The sequence below is a fragment of the Budorcas taxicolor genome, chromosome 2 (assembly GCF_023091745.1).
Source record: "Budorcas taxicolor isolate Tak-1 chromosome 2, Takin1.1, whole genome shotgun sequence".
Taxonomy (NCBI): Eukaryota; Metazoa; Chordata; class Mammalia; order Artiodactyla; family Bovidae; genus Budorcas; species Budorcas taxicolor.
This window is the reverse complement of record NC_068911.1, coordinates 131,108,513-131,127,085: the sequence shown is the minus strand read 5'-3', so window position 1 is coordinate 131,127,085 and position 18,573 is coordinate 131,108,513. Positions and strand designations below refer to the sequence as shown.

Genomic DNA, 18,573 nt, shown 5'->3' with positions numbered 1-18,573 from the left:
GGCTGGGCTGGTGCTCAGAAGAGGAAGGTGATGAGAGGCAAAGCTGGAACAGAGGAGGTCACAAAGAGCTCCACGGGGGAGGGTAAGAAGTTTGCAGAAGGAGCCATGGAAAACCGTGGTGGGGCTTTAAGAAGGCAGAATGGCCATGACTAGACCTTTAGAAAGGTCTCCCAGGTGTTGTGTTCTGGAGCGGGGCAAGGGTAGATGGGGAAGGAAAGGTTCTTCACTAACCAGAGTGATAAATAACTAAGGCAACAGGTATGGGAATGGAGACCTCTTAGGGAGACATTTAGGAGGCTGACCAGTGACGCTTGGTAACTGCTTAGAAGTGGAGGTTTGGGGAAAGGATCAAGGATTATTTGGCTTTCTGAGATTTGTTATTCACTCATTCAAGTAGGAATAGCAGAGGTGTCATGGAGGGCAGGCAGGAGATGTGGGTGGAGATGAGCACAGTTTGAGCTGACCTCTCCATGGCTGAGAGACCTCCAGAGTGCAATACCTGATAGGTAGTTGGGAGGGATGGGTGGGGAGTGGCAGTCATCTAAGGGTAGGAAGAGACACTTGGACCAAAGATATACAAATGGATTCAATAGCATAGAGGGGGCAATAGAAACCATTTGCATGGACAGTATGACCCAGACAGAGAGGATGGAGTAAGAGAGCCTAGCCTAGAACCCTAAGAAATAGAAGAGTGGAGGAAAGGTAACCTGCAAAATTCCTGAGATGAAAGGCCAGAGATGTAAGCGGAAGGCCAGGAATGTCCAGAGGATAGCCCCTAAATCGAAGAAAGCAGTGATGCAAGAAGGAGGGAGTGATCAGCCCTTAGAATGTTCCCAAGTAGTGAAGCGAGATAAAAGCTGACACACATCCACGAGATCTCGTGACAAGGAGGTGACTGGTGACTCTGGTGAGAACACTTTAATGGAGTGTCAGGGGGAGAAGACAGATTAAAGTGGACTGAGGAGTGCGTGGGAGGTAAGGAAGTGTGCACAGCAAGTATTAACAACCTTGTTAAGAAGATTGGCAGTGTAGGCGGAGAGAGAGAGAGGAAGTCAAGTAGCCAGAGGGGAGCTGAAAGTATGTATAAAATCCATTTTCTATGCATAAACACAGTCAAACTGAACAAAGAACTGTGAGAGAACAAAGACAAAACGTGAAATGGAATAACTAAAAGCCTCTACTTCTTGGATTGATTGATTGTTCTCATTTGATTTTCATAGTATCCTAATGGTTTGGGTCCTTATTTCAGAGCCTGTTATTTGTATGAAGTGAGAACGTTACTCAGAACCTTAACATGTAAAGCATACTAATTTAAATATATCAATATTCTACCTAAATCTTAAAAAGTAGGGATTGCATATGGCCTATGCATTCGACTACTCCTGGAAAATGAAGTGTTCTCACATTGTCCACCAGGTGGCTCCCCTGTTTGGGGCTTAGGTAGGAAGCTTCTGTCTGTCCACAAAGTCTGTTCCAACGGTTAGAAACGGCCTTCTAACACCATTTGGTTAATTCCTCTGCTTCCATGTAGATTTGGACCTCAAATCATTCTAAGTATGAAAGAGTGACCTCAAATAAATTCTGAGAACTTACAATGTCGTAACAGTCATGGCTCTTCAAAGCAAAAAAAAAAGCTATCATGTTTCTCAATTTGGTGAAAGGAGGAAAAACTAATTGTAAAATGCTCAATAAATTTGTTTCACATAACAATAAATAGGTTAAAATATCAATGTCTCTTTCATGTATAAGGCAGTAACTTCATACTTGCTGTTTGTAGAATTTTAACATGCATAACTTAACCTAATATGATGTAAAACTCTCAAGTTTAAATAATTTGTTGATGGCTCTAAGACAAAGATTTTTCCTCTTCTTGAAAGGAGTTATCAGCATGATTTAGCATTCAGGACATATTATCATTATGCATTTATGATGTGGGTTGAAGGAGATCAAACCAGTCGATCCTAAAGGGAATCAACCCAGAATACTCGTTGGAAGGACTGATGCTGAAGCTCCAATAGTTTGGCCACCTGATTAGAAGAGCTGACTCATTGGAAAAGACTCTGATGCTCAGGAAAAAAACGAGGGCAAGAGGAGAAGGGGGCAACAGAGGATGAGATGGTTGGATGGTATCACTGGCTCAATAGACATGAGTTTGAGCAAACTCTGGGAGATAGTAAAGGACAGGGAAGCCTGGCATGCTACAGTTCATGGCATCACAGAGTCAGACAAGACTTAGTAACTGAACAACAACCCCATGGATGTTCCTCTTTGCCCTTCTCCCATCCTGCTGTGCCTGAAACACCAACACTAGAAATAACACGGGAGAGGGGAGGGCAAATGTTAGTTTTACAACTACCAGTGTACACAGGGGTTAAGAACACACCACCACACGCACATACACACAGCATACTAGCTAAAACCAGTTTTCCTCAGTTGCCTATCTTTTTAGGAAACAGTTTATCATTTTTAACTTGTTAATAGTGCAGCATGAATATTAGCACCTCAGATTTGGAACCCAAATGGAAATGAGAGAAGCACCAAGATAGGGATGGCTCCCTCCACATGGCACCTTGGAAAATCCCCATGACTGTCCCTGGGGACAACACATCGTGTTACTCCTTCTTTACCCCTCTTTCCTCGTTTTCTGAGTAACTTGAAAAAAATCATAAAGGTTAGCCTCTGAGTAAAATCACCCTCAGGAAGCAGGAACAACCATAGGATATTTGGAGAATTGCAGAGGGTTGTTCATGGCTGGAGTACAGGGGAAAGTGAAGATGAATACAAGAAAAATAAAAGCAGTGGTATGGCTATTAAGGAAAATGACCTACTTAACAAGGCAAAACAACCTCATCAGAGACAAATTAAAGGAACTGTATATACCTAGACAGGGCTTTAAAACTTGGTTACCCTGGAGACTTGAGAAGCTGCAGTCATCTAAGGAAAATATTTGTTTATTTCATAGAGGCATGTGCATTGTTCTGCTTATGTAAAAATGTACATCATATCTATTCAGAGCAAACACTAACACATTCTAGCCATATCCTAGCGCTATCCCCTGAGCCATTCTTCCTTGTCCTTTAACTTTCCATATTTACGTGTTGGAGCAGCCAGGCTGACACCTGCCAGACGATGTTTCAGCACTGAGAGAAATCAATGGGTCCTGGCAGCCGTCTCGGCTCCCTTGAAAGGGTGACCTTTAGGAGCGGCAACAGAAGCATATCCCCCACCATGACATATTATTTTTTTTAATCCTCAGTTTTAGGTTGCATAGTTTTTAATAAAGTCTTCCCCTTTATTTTAATGTCAACTTCAAGGGTACTGAACCATCACAGCGGATTTCCTTCTTCTCTACCCACATTTCAGTCTCTTCCTTTTTCCCTTGTCCTTGGAAAAGTGGAGCTTGGCTGCAGTGAAGTTGACATTAGTTCTCCCAGCTGTGGAGGGTCCAAGCGCTGCTAGATTATTTTAAAGGAATAGTTCCCAACATTTCTCATCTCTATAAACCACAAAAGGTTTATATTATATAGTCAGGTTTTTTTTAATAAAAAGGACAAAATATCAAAAGCCTGTAGTTACTACAGACAAATTGCTCATAAATATAAAAATGAAAACTCTAAGAATGCTAAACCTCAACATTCATAATACTAAAGGAAAAGGAAATCTATCTCTAGTTTAAAACCAAGCTCCATTCCTCATTTTGAAGACCAGACTAACCTGAGATTTGTACCTTGCCCTGCAGCCGAAAGTGGGCTATTTTGTTCCAGATAGATATCTCTTGTCCATATATATGTGAAGAAATAGATACAGATATCTTCTATTCTCTAAGGAATTAACAGGGAGGGACTCTCTTACTTTACTTTGTAATTCTGGTATAACTCTGTAGCCCAGGCAATGTTTGCTAAAGAACCTTTCTGCAATGATGGAAATATTCTATATCTCTACTGTCCAATATAGCAGTTACAAAGCACATGTGGCTACTGAGCAACTGAAATGTGATTAGTGCCATGAAGATGGAATACATACTTTCCTTTATTTTCACTTCAATAGATATCTGTGGCTAGTGTTTTTCACACTGGACAACATGGACTAAAAGATGATGCCAACCTTCAGCAATACAATGAATTAAGTAAAATTATTTTTCACTCTCTCCAGCCTCTTTCCTGACATAGGACCGGCCACAGTTAGAATTAAATAACCACCTATGGCTTGCACGGGCTTCCCTTGTGGTTCAGCTGGTAGAGAATCCGCTCGCAATGTGGGAGATCTGGGTTTGGAAGAACCCCTGGAGAAGGGAAAGGCTACCTACTCCAGTATTCTGGCCTGGAGAATTCCATGGACACGACTGAGCGACTTTCACTTTCATAGCCTGCGCTTTTTAGCATTTGCATCAATGATGAGAATGCACACTTTCTGAGTGCAGTGGCTGCCGGTGTCATGCGCACAGCTGTATCCTCAGCAAGCAGAACAGAGCCGTGCTCAAAGCAAGCCTCCGAAATATGTGTCAAGTGAAGGAATAGATTGGGTGCCATTGACTACACATTCATCTCAACTTAGTATTTCCCAGGACTGTTGACATCTACCTCCCACAAAATCTCATTTTCAACTTTTAATTCTAGCAAGGAATAATCAGTTCACCCAAAAACTAGCCCATCCTTTCAGAACAAATATATTGCCCCCTACCTTTTACTCAGGCCCTTTTTAACAAGAATTTTCTAGAGGATGACTGTGATACCAATAGCAATTTTCAAGGTCAGGTGGAGTGATAATAGGTCATCAGTTCAGTTCAGTTCAGGTGCTCAGTCATGTCCAACTCTTTGCAGTCCCATGGACTGCAGCACGCCAGGCTTCCCTGTCCATCACCAACTTCTGGAACTTGCTCAAACTCATGTCCATTGAGTAGGTGATACAATCCAACCATCTCATCCTCTGTCGGCCCCTTCTCCTCCTGCCTTCAATCTTTCCCAGCATCAGGGTCTTTTCCAGTGAGTCAGTTCTTAACATCAGGTGGCCAAAGCTACAGCATCAGTCCTTCCAATGAATATTCAGAACTGATTTCCTTTAGGATTAACTGGTTTGATCTCCTTGCAATCCAAAGGACTCTCAAGAGTGTTCTCCAACACCACAGTTCAAAAGCATCAGTTCTTTGGCCCTCAGCTTTCTTAATGGTCCAACTTTCACATCCATACATGACTACTGGAAAAACCACAGCTTTGACTAGACGGAACTTTGCCAGCAGTAATAGGTGAAACAGACAAGTAACCGGTAGGGCAGTCTTGTCATAGACAGACAAGAATTCTGGGTCCAGACAGCTTGGATTTCAATTCTGGCTCTGCCACTCATTAGCTAGTTGACCTAGCCACCACCTAACTTCTTAGTTTCCTCATGTGTAAGTCATAAATATTAGTGGTACCTACATCATCTGGTTGTTTTGAAATTGAATGGTTTAATAAATATGAAGTACTTGGAACACTGTCTAGCAGAGAATAATCATTTTATAACCATTAACTATTATTATTATTATTTGTTGTTGTTGCTAAAGTGCATTTTGTATTAAAAAAATATTTCTAAGAGAATCAAATTCATCAATTTCAGCCAGTCATATGCTTGATTCCAGTTTTACAGTGAGTATTCCTGAAAATGTCCCATTTCTTTCTGGTGTACACAAGAGCTGTTTTCCAATAAACCTCTAAGTTGTTGAATAAAAATAATGATGATCTCAAGATTAGAGGACTTTTCCACAGGAATAACAAAGACCAGTGGGAGAAGATCTGCCTATTTGAGGTGTAAGTAAATCCAGGAAGGAGAGCAAACTCTCAAGGCATTTTCATATATTTATAGCACTAGGTATATGATGAACTCTTGATAAATATTTAAAGAGTGACAGTGATGAAGATGGTGATGATTCACAAAGGGAAGAAGGAACTCAAAAGATAAGTTACCCAGATTTTAAAAAAGATCATATAAAAAATTCTAAAGTTCAGTCACTTGGATTGTTAATGGTATCTGAACCATGCTGGAGAAAGACAAAAAAAATTCAAAGATAATTAAAGTATCTTTTTTAATCCTCTTATGAGCAACTACAGGCAACAGTGACTAAAGTCTTATTGCACTAGGGCAATTTTTAATATCATTTGGGGTTTATATTCAAATAATTCCATTCAACAAATATATCTTGAGCACATACCATCTGCTGCTTCTATTGATATAACAAAAAATTGAATGCAGGAACTAGTTGTAAAATGTAGAATAGGGCCACCAAAAAGTGTCTATATTGTATACTTAGACTATTTTGTATGTGTGTGCACACTGCATTTACAGGGCATGAACTGAGGAAAATGGCTGAAAGTAGCTGAAAGAATGATCTGGAAAACTGTGCAACTCTACACACAACCTGAGAATAGTCACTAGTTGCCGAACAGATAGAAGACAAGTATCTGGAGGATGAGAAAAATAAAAGTGGACCGTGAGCTTCCGGAAAGGAAAAGCTAAAGCCAGATTATCAATATAATGCCCACGGCTCTGAGCTTGTGTTCTGTGAAGACAGAATGCCCTGGTTAGAGAAGATGAGCCTGGGGAGGAATAGGCCAGGGAAAATGACACCTCCCAGTGGTAGGAGGAGGAAGGAAGAGAATAAAATACCAGCCCCATGAAGGAATGGAGCTGCCAAGAACTGCAGAAAGACCTGTCTCCCCAACGGGCACAGAGGCACTGAGTGGTCACCTTGGACACCATGACCGTGGACGTGAAGAACAAGCTTTGGAGTCACACAGATAGAGGTCCATATTGAGCTCTGCTGCTTCCAAGTCAGTTATATTCTCCTGAACAAGCTGCTTAGCTTCTGGAATCCACTGTGTTCTCAGCTTAAACTCAGCACCGTGGTGAGGCACAGCCCCAACCCTGAAGGAGTGCAACCTCGTACAAGAAAAGACATGGGAACAAATCCTTGCAATACAGGCATGAAATCATACACAAGCTACAAATATAGCAGTAACAGGAAGATTATGAGGTTTTGATGGAAATCAAAGAATGGGGGCATGGAGAGCAAAGAGCAGGGAAAGCTGCCCTAGAAAAGTAATAGTTGACCCTGAGCTGGACTGAGCGAGGAGGAGGAGCTGGTCAGGTGACTGAGGACAGACACAATGCTACAATGGGCTGGAACAGCAAGTGTGCAGCCACAGAGTCCTGAGACTGCCGATAAGCCCAGGAACCACAGAACTATGGGAAAGCTGAATCCTGAAGTGGAGGTGCAGAGAGACGCAGAGGCCCCATCTCACAGCACCTTCTATCCAGCCAAGAACTTGGAAATCTTTCCTATGGCTGACAGACAAACATCAAAACACATTCCTCCTACTCAAGTTTAATTGGGCTGTTTAAAAAAACAGTGGTTTTTCAATCCTCTTAAATGCATTTAGAACGTTTTTTTTTCCTGAAGATTAAAAAATATTAATTAAATGTTCTCTCACAAGCTCATAATAGACTTGAAAAGAGAATCAGATATTATTTTTCCAGTGCCTCTTGTTTCTGTCATCTGGAGTTGCAAATGGAACCAGCCAAGTTTGATTGTCAAAACCAATTAAAGCTAAGATCTAGCTAAGCTACAAATGAAATTTCTTCATCTGATGTATACAATACTCTAGATTACTGAGCTTCTCTAATGCACTTCAATAGACAGATAAGAAGTGGCAGGTTCATAAAAAGACACATATTGCACATGGATACTTTGAAATTACTTCTCCTAAATGTAAATCTTAGTAGGAAAAATCACTGTGGTAGGCAATAATTAAAATTAATAAAAGTAATAAGAATAGACACTCCCCTAAAACTTTATGGAGAACAGAAGGCTTTGCTTTATGTTTTCAATAAAGGAAAACTTTATGGAAAACAGAAAAATGATTAGATTGACCATTTCAAGGTAGCTATATGACAGATCCAGAGGGCACCATTCACATAGACTCAAAGGGAATGGCGTCCCCTAGAGCTGTGTAGTACACAATTTACAGGGTAATATTACTGCACAGCAGCTCTGACCCATTCAACGATCAGATTTTTAAACTTCAGGTTGCAAAAAGGAAATTACACTGGTGTAGAAATGTCTAATCAAGAGCGCCAGGAAGCTAATTTTGGTTGCACTGATATTTAACTTCAATGTAATTCATAAAATCTCATGTGATTAATTATCAAGGCCAGCTATAGTTCAGGGTCTCTGTGAAAAGTCTTCCTGGGTATCCTTGACAAAGGAGCTAAAGGAAATGACCTTCCCAGGAGCAGTTATTTAAGGAGTAGAAACAGGGGTAACCACTTTACTATTTGCTCCCTTTCCCTCTGACCAGAGAGGAAGTTCAAGAAGAAACTGCTTCTGAGACAACTCAACAATCCATAAGGCAGTGGTTGTTAAGTGAAGGGTGACAGAAATGATTCAATCTGGGTGATAGAACTGTAATTTAGTAGCTAAGAAAGTACTCAGAGGGCCATATTATAACACTCATGCATACACACAAGAAGTACACACTATATATACACATAATTGTTTCTTTCCATGCTATTCTTCCTCTCCCAGACAAAAATGTATTATAGATAGAAGAGGAAGGAAGTTGCTGGTTTTTTCCCTCTCTGGTTTCAGATTACATGAAAAGACTTTATGAACTGGCTCAGAGGATACACAGTATACATTGTTAAGAATCATTAGTCTCATTTATTCAGATTTAATATTAAGGTGTAGCTACTATTAAACACACCTTTCATACATAAGTATTTACATGCCAGCTTCATATATTAGCACTCTTGGATATTGGTTTCTCAGTTGATATCAAATCCACAATAAACAAACAAGCCTGTCTCCTTCAATATTTTTAAGAAGTGTAAAGAACCATCTTTTTATCCTGGAATACATTGTGAAGTAATTTAAGAACTTTCCATCTCTGAATCCATTGACTCAAGACTCCATTGAGAATACTATCTTTTAAATAAACACTCAAAGAGTTTGGCTATTTTTAGAACACATAGCTTCCTTCTGGCAGATTTACAAACCAAATCAGAAGGGGTTAGTCTATTTTGTAGCAGACTGAATGATTCTCTTTAGCTAGAAAGAAACCTACATTTTTCTTTGTCTCTGAAAGCAAATGGCTTCTACCTAATAATTTGATAACCTTTCCATAAAATCATATGATAATTCAAAAGTTTAAGACTCAATGCTAAGTCAGAGTTCTGTGACAGGGAGTCTTTTCCCTTCTGAAATTACCTTCTTTCAAAACATTAATACGATGGTCATAATGACGATAATGATGATGTTTCTTTCTTATTCTAATACTTTTCTGAAGTTGTGTGTAAATTTTTTATGAACCTAAATAAATGAAACTTACTTTTAAAAATCCAAAGAGATTTCTTTTTCAAAATATCTATAATTAATCTTCTCATAAAGCCATAGATTTTTCTTTAAATGGGAAATTCAGTTCCTACTTATTCTGCATTAGTGAATAGGTACTTTCTCTTATTACAGATGCTTGAAGTATCACTGATATATGGGGAGTGATTAACAACACTAAAACATCCTACAAGAAGCAGGAAATAAAGGAGAAAAAAATCCTCCCACCTCCAACCCTGGTCTGTTACCATGAGGATGTAATCTCATAGACACTGTGTATTTGAGCACAATGGATCGACTTAAAATAAGAGAACTCTAACTAAATTGGAAGATAAACACTTCCGGATTGAGGAAAATTATGATCTTTTCAATATGGTTTTAAAAGAGTAACATCTAATTTTATTATTCTTAACTTAAAATGTTCTTTAAACAATTATATTTACATATGTATACACACATATACATATACACACGTATACACATATATATATATGCGCACACATATATAACATTGCTTGCATTCATATTTATATATGTATGTGTGTATGTTAACAATGTTAAACTTTACCTAAGCCCTGTGCTCCTGGAAGACAGGGATGTTTAGGAAACCCAGCTTTTTGCATTCCAGGAAATAGCTCACAGTCAAGAGCCACCCTTCACCATATGACCTAGATAAGACTCACAGGTGCCCTCCTCGTTAACCGATTCTGGACAGAGACACTCCAAGTTACCTTTCAGAAATGATTAGCTGGACTGTTGACTCAGCCAAACTTAAGCTTCTCTTCTTCCTTCAAGACCTGAACTCTGACCACTCCCCAGCCTGAGCCAGCCTTCAGCCCCTTAATGGCCTCTCAGTATCATACCACCCAGACACCTGCTCCCCATACCTGGCTCTTCTAGCCTTCTAGTAAAAGATTCTTCTAGTAAAAGAAAAATTGTTTCTACTTGATCTGTAAGAAGGTAACAGATTTTATGAAAGGATCATTCTCCTTATTTATTGCAATGGTCCCCTTCCCTACAATGCAATAACTCTTTTGAATAAAATCTTACTTTACCTAAATATGGGTTTGTTTTTATGTGACAGTGTACACACCACACTTACATACACATTCAGAGTAGTGAGCTCATGTTGCTCTGATTTGTGTTAAGAATAAGAAAGTTAGATAGATAGATAGATCCCATTTTCTCCCTAGAGAACAAGGAAAGAAGAGGAGCCTGTGTCTGAGAAACCTAAAAAGGCTATAAGAAATTAGAACAAAACACTTTTGCTATCAATATTTTGTTTCCACATATCATTGAAGAAAATAGTTAACAGAGTAAGGGCATTAAACTTACCTTAGACTAAGACTCTGTGTAGAAACATATTTTCTCTAAAGAAAGTTTTCTTGCAAGAAAAGCAAGACCTTCCATAACCTCACAAGTTACAGCCAGGTCCTCTAGTCTATCATGTGTCTATTCATTTAGACTCTGCCCCTTTTGAATTACTCAAGACCATTATAAAATGCCATTTTCATCTGAAAAAGCAAATGTACCTAGTTCTACTGAAGATAAAGTAAAGTAGTCTATGCTTCCATCATCATGTCAACAGCCTGGCTTTTATCTCTTCTAAACTCCTGGGCAGCACAGCTGGGATGCAGCCACCCTAGGCAGAAACCTGGATGCCATGTAACCAGCCTGCTTATTGCTAAGAAGCATTAACATTCCATCTGAACCATCCTATGTTGTTGGACGAGGTCTATTTGGAATAACACTTTAGATTTGTGACATTTTTATTTTTATACATGCATTAATTATACTCTTTTAAAAAAAGAATTTACTTTTTCTAACACTAATACAGTTCATATTGTATATCCTATAATTCTCTCTCTGCATTTTTTCAGCGTTAAATCACAGAAATCACTCCAAAGCAAAACTTTTAGCATCCTTCTCTACAACTACAAGCTGTCAAATGAATTTTATGGATGCATATGGACAGAGAATGTTGCTACAGATTATTTTTTAGAAGACAGATTATTAAATTCACATGTAACTAACAATATGACTCATGACTGGATCCAATATAATAACAAATTATCTATAATGCTAATGGTGGTAATTAAATGAGCAAGGCAGACATTTTAGAACTCCCCAGACCAAGATGAGGATGTCTAGCACATCTTTATTTTGATTTGTTTTCTTTTCAGCATTATTTTCAGATTGTTTTGGCAACCATACTCAAGTATCAAGATACAAGGCAGGGTTTTGAAATCAATAAAAGGCTAAAATATTTGCTCTCTGATCAACTGGTACCTCCTCAAGGAAGACTTTCCTGACCTCTCATTAGATCAAATCCCACTGAACATTCTCATACTTCTCTTTCACAGCACTCATCACAGAGACAAATTTAATACAGTGTGTGATTATTAGTAACTACCTCTCCCACTAGAATGTCAGCCCCATGAGACCATGTTTATATTCACCAGTACATTCTTAGGCATGGAGCCTAGAACCCAACTTGGGGCTTATAAGTATTTACTGAATGGATGAATGTGGTTTTGCAAAAAAAAAAAAAAAAAAATTATTATTTGCTAATGTGCCGTTTAGAGACCTCTCTTATGCTGTGCACCTTCTTATTTATAAATGTTAAAGTGCAAATAAGTTAAATCAACTTCTTGAGATGGAGCGATATTTATTCTAGACTAAGTCAAACCAATAACAAGGTTCTAAAAATATGTTTAGGAGTACCCTTTCAAACACCTAGTCTGAGTATAAATACATCAAACAGCTTATAAAACTCTGGAATGGATGCTATGCCTTCTAAATGTATACTCTTTACTTCATAAGGCCTAATAATATTTTCTTTTGTGTGCAAAGATAATGAATGGTACTGACACATGAGATCAGAGTTGTTTTTCTAATTCTTATCCATCTATTCTCTCTCACTTGCCACCTTCTTCCTGGTGATAAATGACATGCAATGTAAGGCAGCTGGCTGATATTACAGATGAGTCTAGGCTTGCTAGATTGAGCGAGACTAAACCGGCTGCCACTAGGATCACATCCTCAATTTTGGTATCATCACTGTTTTGCTTTTCCCAATTTCAGTTACCAAACATTTCTGGCACGACAAGTATCATAATTGCTCACCAAAATTCAAATATTATTTTTAAAACATTTAATAGGTCAAAGAATGAAAATACATTTTAAAATAAATGTAACCTAGAGAAGATATATACTAGGTCAACAAACAACACTCTGTCCACTAGCTATAAGACACACTTAACCTAAAAATATAGGAAATTCTTTAGGTTGGTAGGTAAGTCTTTTAGTAGATAGCTGGCTAGTAGGTGAACAGATGACAATGTCTTAAGCAGTGACTACTTATGTGGTCCACTCTGTACAATTTTCTTTTTACTATAGAGCACTTAATCTACAGAGTTTAACAGACTATAATCTGTATTTCTAGAGTAGAAGAACTTTTGTGCATTATAAACTGAATTTAATTATCAGAACTTCTATACAGTTTTTTGAGTATTTCACTTCTGGGAGGCCTTGAAGAACAAAAGAAAGAATAAAAGATCACTCTGTTTGCAAAAATTTACAACAGGAAGGCAATAATGCCAATATTACCAAAAGCAATTTATATATCCAGTGCAAACCCTATCAAAATCCCCATGATATTTTTGCAGAAATAGAAAAACCCATCCTAAAATTCACTTGGAATCCCAAGAGACCCTGAATAGCCAAAACAATCTTGAAAACAGAAGAACAAAGCTGGAAGATGCATACTTCATGATTTTAAACTTACATAGCTACAGTAATCCCCCACTCCAGTACTCTTGCCTGGAAAATCCCATGGACGGATGAGCCTGGCAGGCTGCAGTCCATGGCGTCGCTAAGAGTCGGACATGACTGAGCGACCTCACTTTCACTTTTCACTCTCATGCATTGGAGAAGGAAATGGCCACCCATTCCAGTGTTCTTGCCTAGAGAATCCCAGGGATGGGGGAGCCTGGTGGGCTGCCGTCTATGGGGTCGCACAGGGTTGGACACGACTGAAGCGACTTAGCAGCTGCAGCAGCTACAGTAATCAAAAAAGTGTGATACCGGCATACACTTAGATACATCAAGCTGAATGGAATATTAGTAAAGTAGATAACCCAGAAACAAACTGTTATATAAATATGGTCAAATGATTTTTGACAAGGGTTCCTAGACCATTCAATGGGGAAAGAACAGTCTTTTCAACAAATGGTGCCGAGAAAACTGGATATCTACAAGCGAAAGAAGGAAGCTGGATCCTTACCTAATAAAATATATAACAACTGACTCAAAATAGACCAAAGATCTAAAACTTCATACACGATAACATAGGGCAAAACTTATGACACTGGATTTAGTGACAATTTCTTAGATAAGACACCAAAGGCACAGGCAACAAAAGAAAAAAATAGACAAATTAAGCTTCATGAAAACTCTAAACTTTGTGCATCAAAAGACAGTATCACTAGAGTAAAAAGGCAAACCACAGAACAAGATAAAATATTTGCCAATCATATATCTGGGCTATATGGATTAATATCCAGAATATATAGAGAAATTATAAAATTCAACAACAAAACCCCCAAATAACCCAATTCAGAAATGGGCAAAGAACTTGAATAGACATTTCTCCAAAGAAGATATACAAATGGCCAATAAGCACTTGAAAAGATGTTTAACATTGCTAATCATGAGAGAAATGCAGATCTAAACTACAGTGAGATACCACCTCATTCCCTTTAGGGTGGCCACTATCAAAAAACCAGAAAATAATTGTTGGTGAGAATGTGGAGAAATTGAAACTCTTGTGCACTGTTCATAGGAACATAAAATGGGACCACTGATGTGAAAAACAGTATGGTGTTTCCTCAAAAAAATTCAACATAGAATTACCACATGTTCCAACAACTTCACTTCTGGGTATATATCTGTAAGTATCATAGTTCAGTTCAGTCACTCAGTCATGTCCGACTCCTTGCAACCCCATGAACCTCAGCACACCAGGCCTCCCTGTCCATCACCAACTCCCGGAGTCCACCCAAACCCACATCCATCGAGTCAGTGATGCCATCCAACCATCCTCATCCTCTGTGGGCCCCTTCTCCTCCTGCCCTCAATCTTTCCCAGCATCAGGGTCTTTTCAAATGAGTCAGCTCTTCTTATCAGGTGGCCAAAGTACTGGAGTTTCAGCTTCAACATCAGTCCTTCCAATGAAACACCCAGGACTGATCTCCTTTAGGATGGACTGGTTGGATCTCCTTGCAGTCCAAGGGACTCTCAAGAGTCTTCTCCAACACCACAGTTCAAAAGCATCAACTCTTCAGCAATCAGGGCCTCAAGGAGATATTTGTACACCTACATTCATAGCAGCATTACTTACAAAAGCTAAAATGTAGAAGTGTCCAAGTGCTTGTCAACAGATGAATGAAGAAGCAAAATATGTGTACAAAGTAATATTATTCAGCCTTAAAAAGAAAGGGAATTCTGACATATATCACAACATGGATGAACGTTCAAGACATTACACTAAGTGAAATGAGACAGTCACAAAAAGACAAGTACTACACTACTGAACTTATATACTTCAAATAGTCAAAAATCATACAGACAGATAGTAAAATGGATTCCAGGGGCTAGGGGAGGGGCGAATGAGGAGTTATAGTTTAATGAGTACAGAGTGTCAGCTTTACAAGATGAGGAGAGTTCTGAAGATGGATGGTGGTGATGGTTGTACAACATTATTAATATATTTAGTACCATGAACTTAAAATGGTTAAGATGGCAAATTTTATGTTTTATGTATTTTACCACAATAAAAAAAAAAAAAAAACAGAAAAAAAATTCCTAGCAAGATGGTAAGTAGAGACCATCTTATTTGGAAAAGTGGTCAGGAAAGGAGACAATAGCAATTGTGGAAACAAGTAGCACCCTGAAGGCTCCCCACCACAACCAAGTACAGAAGCCCCACTATGTCCCCTGCCTCTTGGTGGTAGAAAAGCTGAAGTCTCCCAGGCTCCCAGAGTCACAAAATAGCAGATTTGAGCAGTTAGTGATTAGGATAATGGAGTCATGGACTTGGTGTCTAATGCACATTCCTGAGTTGTTTTACAGATACTGTAACTTCCACCAGAGGGCATGACATAAGCTGCTCCATCTTGAGCAATGCTGAGTCGATGGCTAGCACAATTCCAAGAACAAGCCTTAAGAGAATAGAATTAACATTATTGCTCAAAATAAGCTATATCTTTGTGGGCATCAAAAAAATCGTAGCTTGTTTCACCTGTATATGTAAGCAGGCAAACAAATAGTCAGCAAAGAGATGCTCAAACCCATGTTGACATCTTTCATTTGGAGAATACATCATCCTATGTCAAAGAAGTTACAGTAGCTGGACCTTCACCCCAATCCCACAGAAATGAAATGATGTTTGAGTGTGGGGAGTTAAAAAGCAGCTCTTTTGCCCCTTTCCTGTTTGCCCATTTCTTTTCCCTTCTAACTGTAACAGAAGCTAATTATAGGAATGAAATCATTAAGCAATTGAAACCAGCTCCTGACTTATGCTTTCCTGAATGCATAACATCCCCTGCCTAACCTGTTGACCCTTTCCGTAGATAAAAAGAAGAGTGAAGAATTAAGTAGTTCAAGAGTGGTTAGCTCTCGACCCCTAGTAGTCCTGTTAAGCAATCCTGCAGGCAGATCACTCAGCCAAGATAACATTTGAAGAGTCAGTCAGTCTGCACACAATAGAGAATGATGACCTAACCTCCAGTTTCAGTGATTCACTGAGATTCTTCTCCCATCCATTTTTGCCTTTAAAAACTGCCATGGCCCGCAGGAATCTTTGGTCTCAGGACATGGGCCCACCTTCTCCCCAGAATGCTGGCTTTTCTGATTAAAGCACCTTTCCTTTTCACTGACACTTGCCTCTCAAATTATTGGCTTTTGAGCAACAAGCAGCCAAACCTGAGTTGGGTAACAGTAGGAGGGATCACAATGGGAGACTGTGGGAAGTAAGGATAGAAACTGAGTATAATTTGGGTTTATAGTGTCACAGGTTTTAACAAAAGGTGGGGGGAGTAAGACATAACAGAGAGATACATGCTACTGATAAGTTTAGTGACAAAGGGATCTATGTATTTAAGTAACATAATGTAATTAAGTCACAGAAAAAAATTGAAAATAACATATAATCAAAAAATGTAAAGACCTGTAAGGATTCCAGCTATCACAAAGTCTGATCCTATTTTTAACTGAGGAAATCTAGCCCCAGAGAAGATAAAATAATTTTTAAAATTATATTAATTAGTTACAGATTTCTAGATTCATAGTCCAACTTTCTATATGTTAAACTCTTAGATAATTCTAAGATAACACAGACAGGAACTCACAGCCCAAGAGTTTATTATTTTGTATGTATTACTGGAAAGTATTTTTCTTACATGTAACAATTTAAAGCTTTGCTTAAACCCCTGGAACCTTGCTTCTCCAAATCGATGACTCAGAGGCTCCTCAACTTCGCCTCACAGAAGGTTCCCTTCCTCTTAGCGAAGCCTGAGGAATTTACCTATAGGGACTTTACCTCATTTCTAAATCAACTCAGGTTTATTATTCAAAGGGAAAATATTCCAGAATTTCTGATCCAGCAGCTCAAATGATAAGAGAAAGAGGATATGAAAGGCAGAACGGAAGCTGTGGAGGAAGGAAGAAATATGAATGGGAGTATGGTCTCTGCACAGTTTCTGCTGGAAGCATGGCTCTTAAGCTCCCTCTGTCTCAGGATGTGGAGACGGCAATGGCTAAACTAAAAGCCCATGAAGAGTAAAGAGAAGCAGGGTGCTGGCTGGATTCTCAGGGTGGGTCTAGGGTCCAGCTTCATTTTTGTCATTATTTTGTTTTGCTTTCTTAATCTCAATGGTATCTGTCCAGGGGCTCAGCTGCATCCAATCACTCAGCAGTGGCCAGGCCCTGGGTTGCTGATTCATGCTGACCAAGCTCATCAGATATGGACTGATTTAAAAAAAAGAAAAAAAGGAAGTTAACTGACTCATATACACAGAGACAGCCAGGCAGATGGGACTAGTTATGTCACTGGATCAACTTACTCCATCTCCACTAGAAAAGTATACTTGGGAAGCCAAGTTGAGAACAGAGCTGCTTGGTGAATGGAATGTCAGAACAAGGAGAACTGGTGGTGCCAAGCTGCACTATCTCAACGTACCACTCTGAATATTATGAATACATTGTCAAGGTGTCTAGAATATTCATGTCAGCTGAACAGGACACTCATTCTCTTGGAGGAAGATAATAAAGCTCTTAGTAAAATATCTGATATACATAAAGTATTCAGTTTATATAAGCCATCAATATTACGGGGCTATATATTGTCTGGCAGCCTAGCATAATGGGCTGACAGCATGCAGTTTGGAATTAGATCCCTACTCCATCACTCACTACCTATATGTCCAAAGGAAGGTTACTTAACCTCTCAAGTCTCACTTCTCCTACTGTAAAAAGGAGTGTAATAATAATAACTTTACAGAGTGACCTTTAAAATTACTTAATATATTTTATGACAATCACTTAACTGCTCACTGTAAGCACTGAATGTTTTCAAACTTAGATAGCATTTTTATATATCAGATATTGCTTTATATATACATTAATTCATTTAGTCCTCATCATGACCCTATGAGGTAAATATGGCTGAGGAACCTGTCACTGGTAGATTATATTCACCAATTCCCCCCCCCCCTTCCTCAAGGAGTGTATATATATAGTGTGTATATATATATATATAGTGTATATATATGTATATACACTTTCCCAACTCCCTGAAGTCAGATATGACCATCTGACTTTCTTCGGCCAGTCAAATTTAAATAGAAGGGACATGTAAACATTTAAACTACTCGGCAGAAAATTTTAAAACCAATTTGTGCTTTCCTACCTCTAAAATTACAGATGGATTAGTTGAGGTAGAACCTCCCCCCTCCATTAGCCCGAGTTTCTAAGTGACCCTTGCTGACCCTGGTGGACAAACAGTGTGAGCAAGAAATAAGCTATTGTTTTTTAAGCCACTGAGATTTTCATTTTTGTTATCATCATACAATCTGGTATATTCCAATTGATTCAGAAGCCTAGAGACAAAAGGAAATTTTCCCAAGACGACACAGCTAGAAAGGATCTGGTTC

At 38.8% G+C, this 18,573-nt stretch overlaps 1 protein-coding gene across 1 annotated transcript in view; it reads right to left on the bottom strand.

Annotated features, from left to right (window-relative positions):
* The window catches only part of PLCL1 (phospholipase C like 1 (inactive)), a 368,975-nt gene that overhangs the window by 25,389 nt on the left and 325,013 nt on the right, over positions 1–18,573 (bottom strand). The window lies entirely within an intron of this gene.